The 14,733-nt window shown below is 34.4% G+C and overlaps 2 protein-coding genes across 2 annotated transcripts in view; one reads left to right on the top strand and one right to left on the bottom strand.

The window, feature by feature from the left end:
* The window catches only part of LOC113400628 (gamma-interferon-inducible lysosomal thiol reductase-like), a 28,675-nt gene extending 15,376 nt beyond the window's left edge, over positions 1–13,299 (bottom strand). Inside the window, exon 1 of the mRNA XM_026640263.2 lies at positions 13,140–13,299. The gene's annotated coding sequence lies outside the window, so the exon portion shown is untranslated. The remainder of the gene's footprint in view (positions 1–13,139) is intronic.
* LOC113400627 (cyclin-dependent kinase 9) overlaps positions 1–14,733 on the top strand; it is an 89,815-nt gene that overhangs the window by 30,341 nt on the left and 44,741 nt on the right. The gene's annotated exons all lie outside the window — the stretch shown is intronic.

The raw sequence follows: 14,733 nt of genomic DNA, 5'->3' as shown, positions 1-14,733 counted from the left end.
ATGGGCCACACGACGCTAAGTGTTCACCACCGCCCATAGACAATGGCGCTGTAAGAAATATTAACCATCCCTTACATCACCAATGCGCCACCAACCTTGGGAACTAAGATGTTATGTCCCTTGTGCCTGTAGTTACACTGGCACTCACCCTTCAAACCGGAACACAGCAATACTGAGTACCGCTGTTTGGCGGTAGAATATTTTGAAAGCCCCAGCACCAAGTGATATGCGTAGAAGCATGAGAGCGTATTGAGCAATAGGCTATTTGACTGGTTTCTAAAATCCATTTTATATTATTTAGTAGAGGTTAAGGAACCCAGTAAAAGTTGTTTTTTTTAATTCTAGTACATATTTGCTGAAAAATATCAAATTAAAGATTCCATATTTAAATAGCCCGCGAAAACGTTACTTTGACAATATGGCGCTGCAATGGGGTCGGCAACGTCACTTACCTGTATTGTAATCTGTGGCACATATAATCCACATACAGAAAGCAACCGAGGTTAACAAGCAAGTGACGTCATCATAAGTCCGACCAATCAGGAGCGTTTCGTGTCACGTGACAGACGTTTACAAAAATGCATATTTATTTATAGATTTTTGAATAAATTAATTATTATTTTCAACTTTCGTTAATAAATAACCATTTTTAAACTCATAATATATACTGATTACAATAATTGACACTTTATTTTTCGCATTGTCAAATAGCCTATTGTAGCTTTCATGATTTTCAGATTAAATAACGATGGACAGTAATAAATAATATTAATATTATATCCATAGCTAAATACATGTGTCCCTAGCGGCTTTCGTCCATTGTTTGTGTGACTAAAGAAAGTTGGTCACACCGCGACGTACCGCTACGAGAGAAAGTCCAGTTGCAGCATTTACACTTGGGAGTTTTTTGATTAGCATCGTTAGAGCCTGATCGAGTGTACGTTTATCTGCCATATCACTAAGACATACGTAATAACTACGAAAGGGATTTACTTAAGGTTTCTACTAATGTGATTCGTGATTGGTTAGGTGTAGAATTTTATGTTTTGGGTGCACGATTGTTGAATATATTGGAAAAATAATGGCGAATTAGAGTTTCACTGGCGTGGACGGCGTTAGCGATGTTTCATGTAGATCCTAATTCTACCCGTGTGGATATAGATATAAAATAAGACCTCGTTGGTCTTCCGGCTCGCTTTTAAGGCAGTAGTTATGAGTTTTTCTGTCAAAAAAATATAGTCACTAGCAGTATACATACATTTACACATTTTCCAAGTATGTTAGCGACCCTTGTCCACTACAATGTAATTATATACTATATTTATCTCTGCTATGTAAACCCCCCCTAACTCTTTTTACTTCCGTTTCTTTCCTCTACCTTAAGGTTACCTGGAAGAGATCGCTGTTTTAGCGATCAGGCCGCCTCTTGTGCAACATTCTTGAATGTGTTTATTGCACTAAATATTAATATCTCATTAATATTATCGAGTACATTAACTAATAAATTTTAATTATAATAATAATTACATTTATAAAAAATATTATCATATCGTATTTATGATTATGAATGAAAATTAGATGTCGTATGAGCCGTTTAGTAACTTTCCCTATGTACATATTAAGTATGCAATGGAATATATTAACATGTATGTATAACAATGATAAAAAAATATATAGATGTCATAAAAACAATAAAAAAAATCAGTTTAAATTATAAAAGGGACAGAGCAATATAGAGGGAAAGAGAGGGAAATATCGCCCGGAGCATAATCCCTACGTGAGGTTTTATGACAGTTCACTCTACTTTAAGCCGCGTTAAAGAACTTCGCGCCAATAATAATTGTATTACCGATACTCGTCAGACAGTTGACGGTCGAGGATTCCATGGCTACGAATTTATACTAATATTATAAAGGTGAAAGTAACTCTGTCTGTCTGTCTGTTTGACGCTCTTTCACTGCCAAACCAATGGACCGAATTTGAAGAAATTTGGTATGAAACAAACTTGAATTCCAAGGAAGGCTACTTTTTGCCTAACACATGACAACCAACCCCCTTAAACTAGTAATGTACTACAATTACAATATCATAGATTATTCAAGCTCTCGATCAATAATATCGCGTCAATTTATAACAAATGTTATTTATTTACCTTTTCTCCTCTCGTGTTGGAATAAACTATAGCTAAACTGGTTCATTCCAAACCAACCGAATCACAACAGTATTGATGTTTAGCGACAGACACACAGAATTACAGATTTGACATTTTAGCTTTAAATTTGTTGAACTATTTAATAAAATATGTCACTTTAAATCACGGACATCGTTAAAAAGGCAAAGGTTAATTACAAGTAAGATGCTCTCGGACAGAGCGTTATTTGACACGCGAGTGTTCATTAATGAAGGTGACCCAGTAGATAGATTAGGATAATTGAAGACTTTAGGTTGTGTGGGGGTTCTTCCTGCTTGGGGTACATGTCAGTCACCTCCTCGTGGTGTACCCTGGGCAACGGGGCCGGCTTGAGCTTGCTCGTCGGCCGCGGCTAAGACTGGCGGGAGGGATGCCGCGGGGCCGCTCCTGGTACGTCCCTGATCGGCGTCAGGGCGGACCATGTGAATGGCCTCGTTGGCTAGGAGGGAGTGGGAGGGCTCGCTACTCGAGCCTCCCAGGTGTTTTACACCGGCGGTCAGCGGCGGAGCCTACCATCTTATCCGCCGCAGGGCGTCAGCTTCGTTGACGCCCAGCCTCCAGTGGCGGACTCGGGGGAGTTCGTCACATTACAACGTGGAGGATGAGGGGGAAGGCGCGCACTAGGCGCGCTTTCCATGAATATTCAGCCGCCTTACGGCGGCTGCCGCTGGTGGGGTCGCGGTTGCATGCCCTTGGCGATCCCGTTGCCTCACCACTCGGCGGCATGGTGGAAACCCGAGGATGGTTTTAGTGGGTAGGACAGGGCATTAGCATCAGCGTGCCCTGGCACGGAGCATTAGGTCCCGGTTGAGTCCCACATACCCGTCCCGGTCCCCCGACCGGGCGGCATGCGTAAATGCATTTCCTCCTCGTTAAACAAAAAAAAAAAAAAAAAGGGGGTTCTTCCTGCTTGCCCTTAGGTCAAGTCAGGTACGGGCCTGGACGTATACCTTGCACGGGCTTGTCCTCAACGGTAGCTGCAGCTACCTTGTCCATGAACTTTGACCCAGTCGTGTGTCCGATCCTTCATTGGTTGTCAATTCCCTGTGGGTATCATATCCTAGTGGTCAAGTCCGGTAGTTGCGTCGTCCTTTCGTTGCTCCAAATCATCTTCGTCAATACCTGCGTCGGGGTAGCGACAGCAGGAGCTCACGAGGCCGAGGACGCCTGTGAGGTGGTCTTGCACGAAGCGGGGCAATACCGTGGAGGTGGCCGCGCACACTTGCGTCCGCGCAAGAGAACATATAAATAGTATTGTTCATGGGGAACTATCGATACTAACGCCTAAACTATCGATATTATCGATTGTCTATTGATAGTGGTCCATCGATATGAAATACTCATACGTGGGGCCGGAGCCGTCAGACATGTTGTAGGTTTACAGTGTAAGCTCGTTCTTGTAGCATCACGAATCACGAAGATAATTAATCACCTCGATAAGTGGAAACGCAGTAAGTTCGATACAGGTAGGCAAACGTTTTCCGGAGTCCTTTTCCAAAAGAACAGTGCACGAGGACGTTCCCAAACATTAATGATTCGGAAGTCCGATTATGTTAACTCAAAGTCAAGTAGGCACTTATTGTATCGACTTTACTCGAGTGTACTACTTGAAGTTTCCGATAATGGTAATGTTGATTATTGACTGTTTTATCTTGACTTCTAGATGCAATCGGATAACATGATAAAACGTCAAAATCAATTGTATAATCAATTTACCTCTTCGAATATAATTAAAATCAGTGCTTCGTCCAAAAATCAAAATAATAGTCTCAATATTCGCTTCATATCACAAATGAATCGAAATTAAAAAAAACTATCGTAGATTACACGGAACAAAAGCGATTCGTCGTATTCGTGGTGCATTTACGATGACGGTTTCTCTTTCCAGTTGAATGCCGCCATTATGTCTGCGCTAACCATCCACACGACGCTCCGCTAGATTTTAACAGTGACGAATAGTTGTCAAATCTAGTTCCGACGTAATTCAACAGATGGCGCTACGCATGGTCTCAAATGGTAGTCTTATCGAACTAGGTTTGGTGTCGTTCTAAGATATTCAATGTTTTATATCACTGTTGACATTTCACGATCGTGTTCTGTGAGTTTCTCTTACAGGTTCTCTACGTCGACGTGTTTGCACAATTTATGTACGTACACGCTAGAGTCATCGTCCAAGTGGTACAGATGAGCCTCATTTTTGCTCTCCTTCGGGTGAACAAATCACCAATGGACGACCACTAGTATTCGTACATACATTCCAGTGAAATGTCACTATGTGGGACTCTTAATGTTTAACCTGTCACGTACTCCTTCAAGGTTCAATGGCTCGTATAAACAAGTGCGTACGAGATTTATTTGTATAATGGAATAACTGTACACGACAGAGGTCAGCGACATAAACACTTAGGAATTACGGAACAGTAAAGTGTTCAATTGAAATTAATCATGACATGATGGCATCTTATTTTATTATACCGCTGATCTCGAGGTCCAGGGTTCAAAGCCCATGTCAAGATGAGTTAATGAGTTTTGCCGAAAAATGCTAAGCAGAAGCGTTAAGTCTGGCAGTGAGAAAGGCGTATTTCCGTACTTCAGAAAGCAAATAAAGCTGTTGGTCTTGCCTTTGGTCCTTTCCGGTCAGGTCATGGGCGACCATGAATAGCTGGTGCCCAAGACAAACAAAACGATCTACATGGAACTGTCATATTGCGAAAGTCATAAATCTAAATTATCGATGATTTTTATTTAGTGAAACTTTTTATCGACATCCTTGTTCCGATCACTTCGATACCGATGTCGGGTTTTTCCCGGAAAAATTGCTAATAGTTTAACTACGAGCATTTATATTTTGCATTAGTTGCATATAAAAAATCTGGAAACGACTGAGGTAATCCAAAAGACTTATGTTGCTAAACCTGGCTTCAGTCTCCAAGTCAATTCATACTACCCTGGGCAAGGTGTTCCCTTCTATGATAAAATTGCTCAAATTATAACTGTATTACATGTTAAGAAAACTTCGACTAATAAGGCGTATCATTCGATACAGGATGTGGATGATAAAAAAAGTATAGAATTTGTATTCGTTGAATTCCATGAAAGATAAATAACAATTCAATCGTGTTTTATTATATAGGTAATTGAAAATCGGAAAAGATTGGATTCTTGACGGTTGTTTATGGTAGAATCTACATGCCCATGCCCATGTGGTAGCTTGACATTTAATGCTATATTGTAAAATAATTCAAATGTGCTCCAGAGTTTACTTGAATAAAGCATATTTTGATTTGATATAAAGCGAAGGTCATCACTACGTCACGCACGTGTGCCAAATAGACTCTTGGCTGATGTTCACAAAGGTAAGGTCCTCTGTTCCGCGAGTTATTTAGTAACTTGTTAGATGTTATTTTACTGACGGGCAAAATCACAATAAGAAAACTTTTGCATTGTGGCTAATATATATTAAAATAAGTAAAATTTGTGTTTTTTTTTTAAAGTGTGCAGGCAAATATAAAGGCTGTATAGTAAGTGGTCTTTGCCGATAGACATTGGGGCTACAAGAAGTATAAACTTGTAAATCTGTTTGCACCATAAGTATGGTGTTTTCTGTATCTGACAAACCATGACCCTTGTGTTTTTAATGACAATTATTGATCGGTACACGGTTATATGGGAATTTGTTCAGTTGTGGTCTGACCTTATAGCTTTACCACAAAATTTTAACAATAAAGCATTCCTAGAAATCATTTTAGGATTATGCATTTTAAATGTTTATGATATAAGTATGATTATTACTTTATAAATATTTATACTTTACTGTGTCATTATAAAGTTTGAATCAAGTCAAATCAAAATATACTTTATTCAAGTAGGCTTTAACAAGCACTTTTGAATCGTCATTTAACAAACTAAGTATATTAAGTGAAGCTACCACCAGTTCGGAATGTAGATTCTACCGATAATACCTTACCTTGACACCGAACCGGCAAGAAACTCAGTAGTTACTCTTTTTCAACATTTAAAAATACAGTCATGTTAGTTAAATACAATTATATATGTATGTTATGTCACTTGCCTGGAAGTCAACAAGCTTTGACTCGACGCTTTTTTATCATCTATATAATCTTGTATCGAATAATACGCCTTCCTTACCAATGTATTTTTTACAAATGATTTGTATTTATGAAACGGCAGAGTTAAAATATCGGCTTTAGGAATCTAATTAAAGTCAAATTCAAAAATATTTATGTGAAAATATTCATTTAAATAGTGCAGAAAAGTACGTACAATGCTTAACTTTTAATGTTTCGTAATCGATTAAAATAAACTCACCTTTTGAGCGAACTTCAAAAGCGGAAGCACGAATCTTTTCAAAGTCATTAACCAAAATCAAATCAGAATTAACTATTGTTCAAAATCCAAAATGGCGTCGATTTACTATTTACTGTTTAAAATCTAATAATTACTACGTTAAACTATTTTCAAAAACCAATATGGCGGTCAATTTTGTTCCAAATTCAAGATGGCGTCGAATCGATTCTAAAATTATTTCGTTATTAAAATTACTCATAAGCAACTGTTTGGATGCTATCAACCGAGTGACTGAATTCGTCTCAACTTTGACCGCACTCCGTCTTATCAATAAACTCATAATATTGAAGTTAAGAGGTAAATTATGTTTGTTCGTTTACGTAAGATAATGAAGTTAAGATGGCTCAGTCGTTAGAACACATTATTGATCATATACTCTAAGACAAAACAGCGATACTAAATAAGTATTATTGTGTTTCAGTTTGAATGGAAATTGAGCCAGCCAAACAGGCACAAGGGACATAAAATCTTAGTTCCCAAGTTTGGTGGCGCATTGGCGATGTAAGGAATGGTTAATATTTCTTACAGCGCCATTGTCTCTAGTGGTAACCACTTATACATACTTTTTACACATTTGAGCATATACAGCATTAGAGTGAGCATATAACTGAGCATATATATTATGAGCATATGCTCATCATGCAAAAAAAACATATACACATAAAACTCAAGAACTAGATTAAGTAATAAAGGAAACAAAAGTCTATTTTTCTAAAAACAGCTGTCAACTATGTAGATGGCATCTCCGACATAAATATATATATGGCGGAGGGCCTTTAATATGGCGACCAGCCGAGCGATCTGGAGTTCGTCGCCGTCATCATCTTTAGAATTTAATGTGAATTCTTCTCGAATAATTGCGTGAACGTCTTCTCTAATGACGATTCCTTAATTACCAAGATCAGTGAGTGCTGTACCGTTATTCGAATCGAACCCCTCTTTCTTAGACCCGTTACAAGCGTTCTGTCCATGGCAACCGATCTCTCAACCACTGTTATTCCCTTGGCAACCACGAATGTCATCAGTCATCACTTTAATGACAGCAAACTGTCAGTATAATTTTATATAATAAGTTAGGACGGGCAAATGGACCTGATGGTAAGTAGATACCACCGCCTATGACATAAAGAGCCGAGATGGCCCAGTGTTTAGAATGAGTGCATCTCAACCGATAATTTCGGGTTCAAACCCAGGCAGAACCCAGACCACTGAATTTTCATGTGCTTAATTTGTGTATATAATTTATCTCGTGCTCGGCGGTGAAGGAAAACATCGTGAGGAAACCTGCATGTGTCTAATTTCAACGAAATTCTGCCGCATGTGTATTCCACCAACCCGCATTGGAGCAGCGTGGTATAATATGCTCAAACCTTCCCCTCAAAGGGAGAGGAGGCCTTAGCCCAGCAGTGGGAAATTTACAAGCAGCTAATGTAATGTAAAAAAAAATGTAATAGAAATAAAATATCCTTGTGCCTGTAATATTGGCTCACTCACCCTTCAAACTGGAACACAACCTACCAGTGCTACCTACCAGATACCTATTCAGTGCTTGCACAAAGCCCTATCATCATCACAGATCACACTCAAACATTATTTCAAGAAAAACAATGCTCTAACTCTTCTCTAACCAACGCCATCTCATGACCCGTCAATATAAAGTTACATAAAACGAAGTCGCGCGCCATGATGAAGCTAGTTAATATTACAGAAATAGATTATAAATGTATACAATGTTGAACCGGTCGTTGATCTTTAGGTCATAAAATGGCGCTTAAGTGATATGTTTCGCCGTATCTGTGACCTTTCAACCTAAACTTTACAAATATAGTTAATTTAATTTGTTACTAGGCTTGTTATTATCAAAAATAATAGTTTTTTACTTTTTTCTAGTCTATGCCAATTGAAGAAGGAATAAAGATAAACAAACCTCATTTTTATATATTATAAACGATTTGCTAACAGCTCGGATATATTGTACACTACAAACAGTTCTCGATTAATATATCTTTATTTATAATACAACACTATTACACTTAACTACTTATATCCACTTTAATTTCACTTCCAAAGTAACGATAACAGCTTCGCCGACAATCAAAACGCCATATTTTCGCGAAGTCATAATGAATATCACAGAATATCAAGCTCTCGACCAATGATATCGCGTCAAATCTATGTCGAATTTGTTTGTGTCTGTGCTCCTAGCGTGTTCAGCAAAATGCAAGGGGTGCAGAAGTAGTCCTATTTTAATCGCACCTTATGGTAATTCAACGTTTCATTTCCGTTTCCGTTTTAAAAACTTATTAAGTCTACGGCTTTTCGCAATAATAAAATATCGAATTTGATTCATATAGCCGTTCAATTTTTCGTGCCTTACGGGAGGAGCAGCAACCGGAGAGTTTGGACGCTGGGCTACTTCCATTCTGAGGCACGGGAGTGTCAACACTGCTAATGTCCAGACTCCGGGCTGCCACAGACAATTACTCGACAAAAAACCCAGTAATTTTTAATGACCCTCTCTGGATTTGACCCAGGATCCAAGATCCCAGGATCCGTGATATTTGCTAAATATATTAAATAACTTGGTAAATAGAGTTACACAGAGTCTGATTTAAAGGACTGGAGACCCTGGGACCACAAAGGAGTGGAGGCCCTAGAGCAACAGAGGCGTGGAGACCCCAATAATGATATTATGAATTAATTAGAATATTTTAATTTCGATCAGTAAGCTATAATCTATTTACTTCTATCGGTAACTTTTAAAACAGTTATTAGTATAATTATTATAATTTGACTATATCTAGATATTTGTTAACTCGTTGTGGGGGCCTCTCTCATGTGGAGGCCCCAGGGCAGTCGCCTCGGTTGCCCTCTCCTAAATCCGCCCTGCATGACCTATCAATACAAAGATACTATTGAGTAAAATTGTATAATAATTAATTATCACATTAATTATTAGTATTTTAGTTTTAAATAAAACCACGAGATTGTGTGTTCTCATTTAAAATGGATTATGTTACGACAAACCACAAATGTTAAATATATTAAATAACCTGGTTAATAGAGTTACATTAAATATTATTATTGATAAAATAATTGAAGTTCGTTTATAATTTATATGATTGGCTATCGTAAGACCAAAAAATATTTATTTTCGAATCTACGTACTCGTATATTCGTCTGTGGCTTCACGAGAGAAATAAAAATACTTCATACTCGATAGATTATTTTTATATATCAATGATTTGAGTAAAAAGCGTGACGTACGATTTTCATTGTAATTTACACGCAGGTAAAATAACTTAAGTAATTGTATACCAATGTAAATCAGTGGAAAACCGTAACTATTGAGATTCGTACCGGTTTTTCGGTAGAATCTACATTCCGAACCGGTGGTAGCTTCAATTAAATACTATAACAAAGATTCAAAAGTGTTTTTATTTACTACTTCGATAATGGTTGTATAAAATCCATTTGAATTAAAATTACATTTAATAAATACGAGTCTTGATATACAAAAAAGATGACATAAACAGGTTGAATATTAAGGGCAATTGTTTTATTTTAAAGATGTCTTCCGCTGTCAGAAAGTGTCATAAGTTGAATTTAAGGTCTGTGTGTTTCAATTTAAATTTGACAGATGTCCAACTAATTTGACGACCACGACGACTTCTCTTAAGTTGGGCGGAGGTCAATGTTTTTTTTTCAACCGTTTGTTAGCTGTTCGTCATAGTTCGGTACCATTTTTTTTTTCATTAAATAAAATATTTATTTTCTTTTTTAATTGATTGTTTAGCGTTATTTATTATTTGATTGAAAATATTTTGTTCGTTCTACGTTACACTTTAACTTAGTATTATTTTTTTATACTATTATAATAAAATAAAACTAAAAACTTGATCGAACAAGGAGGTACAGATAACGTAATGTTGAAATAGGAAAAGCAAAGCACTAAATATGACGACAACGCAATGGATTTTTAAAAATAATAATATCATTTGTTAAAAATATTATTTAAAACACTAGGAAACTTACTAGGAATTTTAATTAAAACACTAGGAAACGGTGAGATTGTTAAATTTCTTGTTTTTAAACATATCTCTCGTGCTTGGGACAATTTACGAGTTCTTTGTTTTTTAGTTGTGTTAAGCTTCGTTAATTGCGTGTTGTATTTTAAAAATATATTATATGTTTCTATGATTACATACATAATATTATTCCTATATATCTTATTTTAATTAATGCCTTGGTCTAGTGGATAGTAATGTTTTATAATTATAATTATTTTGAATCTGTACAGTCAGACGGTTGACAGTCGTGGACTCCATGCCTCGAAATAATATATAATTGTTTGCAACCCGTCCCGGCTTTACACGGGCCTATATACAAGTTTTAGATTGAAGAAAATACATAACAAGACTTTTTTTCCAGCTAGCAACGTTGAAATTCTGGAATGTATTATACATATGTATGTTAACACTTGAATAATTCAGTTCATTGAAGAAAATCGCATTAAAATCCGTTGCGTAGTTTAAAAGATCTACAGACAGACGGGAAGCGACTATTTCGTAGTATGTAGAGAAGTACGGTAAAGCCTCAGTTACAGTCGGTATCGTATTATATGTCACGTCGCTAAAGTTAACGGTTCGCAATGTTAATTTTAACATATATGTGACGAAAAAACGAAAACGGGAGAAACGACAAGTAAACAACATTTGACCTTGATTTGAAGCGATATCATTGGTTGAGAGCTCGAATAGTCTACGATATTCACTATAGATATGCGAAAACATGACAAAACATGTTTTTGGAACTATGGAAGTAAAATTAAAGAGGTTATAAGTAGTTTAGTGTAATTCTGTTGTATTACAAATAAAGATATATTAATCATAAACTCTTAATAGTGCACAATATAGTTGAGGCATTAGAGAATCGCATGAAATACGTAAATCTAAGGTTTTTTTTTTTATCTTTATTCCTACTTCGATTGAAAGGCTATAATAAAAACTCTTTCAAACACGTTTGCTTAAAATTTTAAAAGATTAAATAAAGTTTTAATTGACCGTCGGTTTGGAAATCGCAATAGCTATCCTTCTCGATCCGGAACCGTAAAGAAACTCGATAGTTTATATATATATAGAGATTTTAATAATTTTTACCAATAAGTTAATACGTTTTTAATATAATGTAATAAATGATTTATAAACTTCCTAATATTTGCATGCTGTGTCTGCCTTAAAAGATAATGCATTTAGAATTAAGCTACACTGTATTTATTTTTACCCAATATTGTATTAATGTAATTATCACTGGTGGATCTTAAATAAATAAATAAATAGTTGCTCTTTTCTATCTATTAAATTTCAAAATCAAAATTTTCATTATTCAAAAGTGCTTTTATAAAGCACTTTTAAATCTTCACGTGTCGGAAAGTAGATTCTATCGACTAGAACCGACAGGTAACTCAGTGGTCCCTCTTTTTAACCAATTTAATTACAGAACGTATCAGTTAAGTTCAGAAATCAACAAATACTAAATCTACGATTTTTATCAATAATATAATCTATTATTGAATTGCCTTATTTATCAATGTTTTTTTTTTCAAGTTATAAACAGCTTTATAAATTATAAGGTATGTTAAACAAATACAGTTCAAAAATTGTTTATTGCTGCATGAAAAACAATGAAAATAAACATCAAGTTTTTGGATTATTTTATCGAGTAATACGCATAATTCATTAAAGTATTTTTTGTTTTAATTTTTTACCTTTGAGATGGGTACCTCATAATCTACCTACTAACCATGAAGTACGATATTTTGTCCTTAGACATCTATAATAATTTTCGATTCTTCAAGAATCACAGACAACAAATAAATATTTAGTAGCTAATTATATTTATATTTGCTGTTGAACTTTTCTTAAAATCTGTCTTCATACGCAGACTCAGATCACTAAAAAAATATTTAACAAGGTTAAAGTACCTGAATATGTTTTTTTTTTCTATAAAACAACAGCTGCAAAGTTAAAGTCGTTGATTATGTCACGTAAAATCAGTGATTCGGAAACGAATTTTTAAGCTTAATTTTTAATGTATTAATTTATTTATATATAATAACAATTTATGTAACGTGTATTAAACTATTTTACACTAAATATTTTTTACATCTTGAAATGCAACAAGGTACCTAGGTACCTACATTATAAAATAATAAAAATGGTTTAAATTATAGAACACCAACATTTTAAATAAAAATTAAGTGTGATTTTAAAACACCTAGTGTTACCAAGGCTTTTGAAATCCGTAAAATTATACATAAATAAGTTAAATTTTATAAAACGTAATCTCATACCTACTTACTAATATTTATTTGATGTGAACAGCTAATCGAAATTAAATAGCTACACGCATATTTATTTGAAACGATTTCATTAAGGTAAATATTTTTTTTATCGTATTGCCTAATGAAAGACTATTAACAGCCATAACTATCAAAATTATGAAATAGGTAACGTACTTTTAAGTCAACAATATTTAATAGAATATAAATTTAAAAAAAAAAACGTAAATAAAAACTCACCACGTCAAAACAAAACCAGTTACCGAACTGAAGCCCGATAAAAACTTAGTACAACAATGGACGCAGTGTAAAAAACTTTTGTTTTTTTTTTTTTGTTCAGTCGACGCGAACTACGGACGCGATTTGAAAGGCAACTGACTAAAGCTTGTTGGCCAATCCTACTCTACTCCACTTAAACAAGGTAAGGCTGAGTATTCATGAGGTATTATATAGATATATATATTATTGTTATATATATATATAATATATATTTTTTAAATAATTGTATATGTTAAATTAATTATTGATGTGTAATGTTTAATGACTTTTGCCATTTGAGAACGCTTTTTAATCATTTTTATTATATTGGATGGGACTAAAATATATTATTGTTTTTTTTTAAGTGATTTAAAGACTTTTTTTTAAAATTAAATATATATTAAATGTTTTGAATGTATGTACAAAACCTTATCAGATCTTGACCGCAAATGTTGTTGTTGTCAATTATATCATTTATTGCGATTGACTAAGGTTCATTCTTGTATGTTTATAAATCGTTGATAATTTCATAGTCCGTTTATATTTTATCGCAACGTCATTTACACTTTAAAAAATGTATTTAAAAAATAAAAAAACTTTTGTTACTTATTCAATTGAGTTTTACTGGTACAGCTTTCGTATATGTATACTATATAATCTAGATAATATTTGTTATAAATTCTAAGTATCTACAAATTATTGATGCTTTAATATCTATTGTGTTTTGAAAAGATAATCAGCCAGTACTATTACACTCAAAGATATGACATTTTAGATTTCGTGGTCGGCGGCAAACTATTTTTACAGTACCTATGATCATAGCCTACGGATATCTGTCTAATTCCCGCTATATCAAATCTTTCTGCTATTTAAAACGTCAAATGTACAAAAACTAGCTTTATATTTTAGAGATATTTAGTACTATTTATACTAAGATTAATAATATTTAATACTATTTAGTATATTGTACAATACATGTAAAATAGATTTAAAATATCAAAATCGTTGTGATAACTTGTAAACCGGTCAATGGTATTATACTTCCAGGTGAGTGCGTACGTTTTTCTTTTGTGAGTATTGCGTTAAAAACGCTTTTTAAATTGTTAGTATATTAACGAATGATTACGTAGTGATGTCATTGCAATCGAAGTTTAAGTCTTTATAAGAAACAAAATATTTTTTAATATTGCTTGCTTTCCTTAAATTTAATCATTAAAAATATCAAAGTTTTTTTTTTAATAATTGTAATCTATCCTAACGATTTAAGACCTTTTTTTGTAATGCCTAACTGAACTATTAAACAATATTCATAAAACTTACACTAGAAGATGCAGCATATCGAAGAAGGTATATATAATATTATTATATAAGTTCCCTTCGCAGTTACAATTGCTTTAGACTATAGTTGTGTATACTAGGTGTATGATTTAGATCAGTATTTTTTTTGAAAAGAATGAAATATATATTTTTTTCTTTTTATTGAGATTACTTTGCCGAGTCTGTATATCTCGACGTTTGTTAAGACTTTTCGACTTACTTTTAATATATAGAAAACTATAATAAGATCAACATACAG

Source organism: Vanessa tameamea, chromosome 29 (genome assembly GCF_037043105.1).
Source record: "Vanessa tameamea isolate UH-Manoa-2023 chromosome 29, ilVanTame1 primary haplotype, whole genome shotgun sequence".
Lineage (NCBI taxonomy): Eukaryota > Metazoa > Arthropoda > Insecta > Lepidoptera > Nymphalidae > Vanessa > Vanessa tameamea.
Note: the sequence above shows the minus strand (reverse complement) of the source record. Positions and strands in the feature narration are given on the sequence as shown.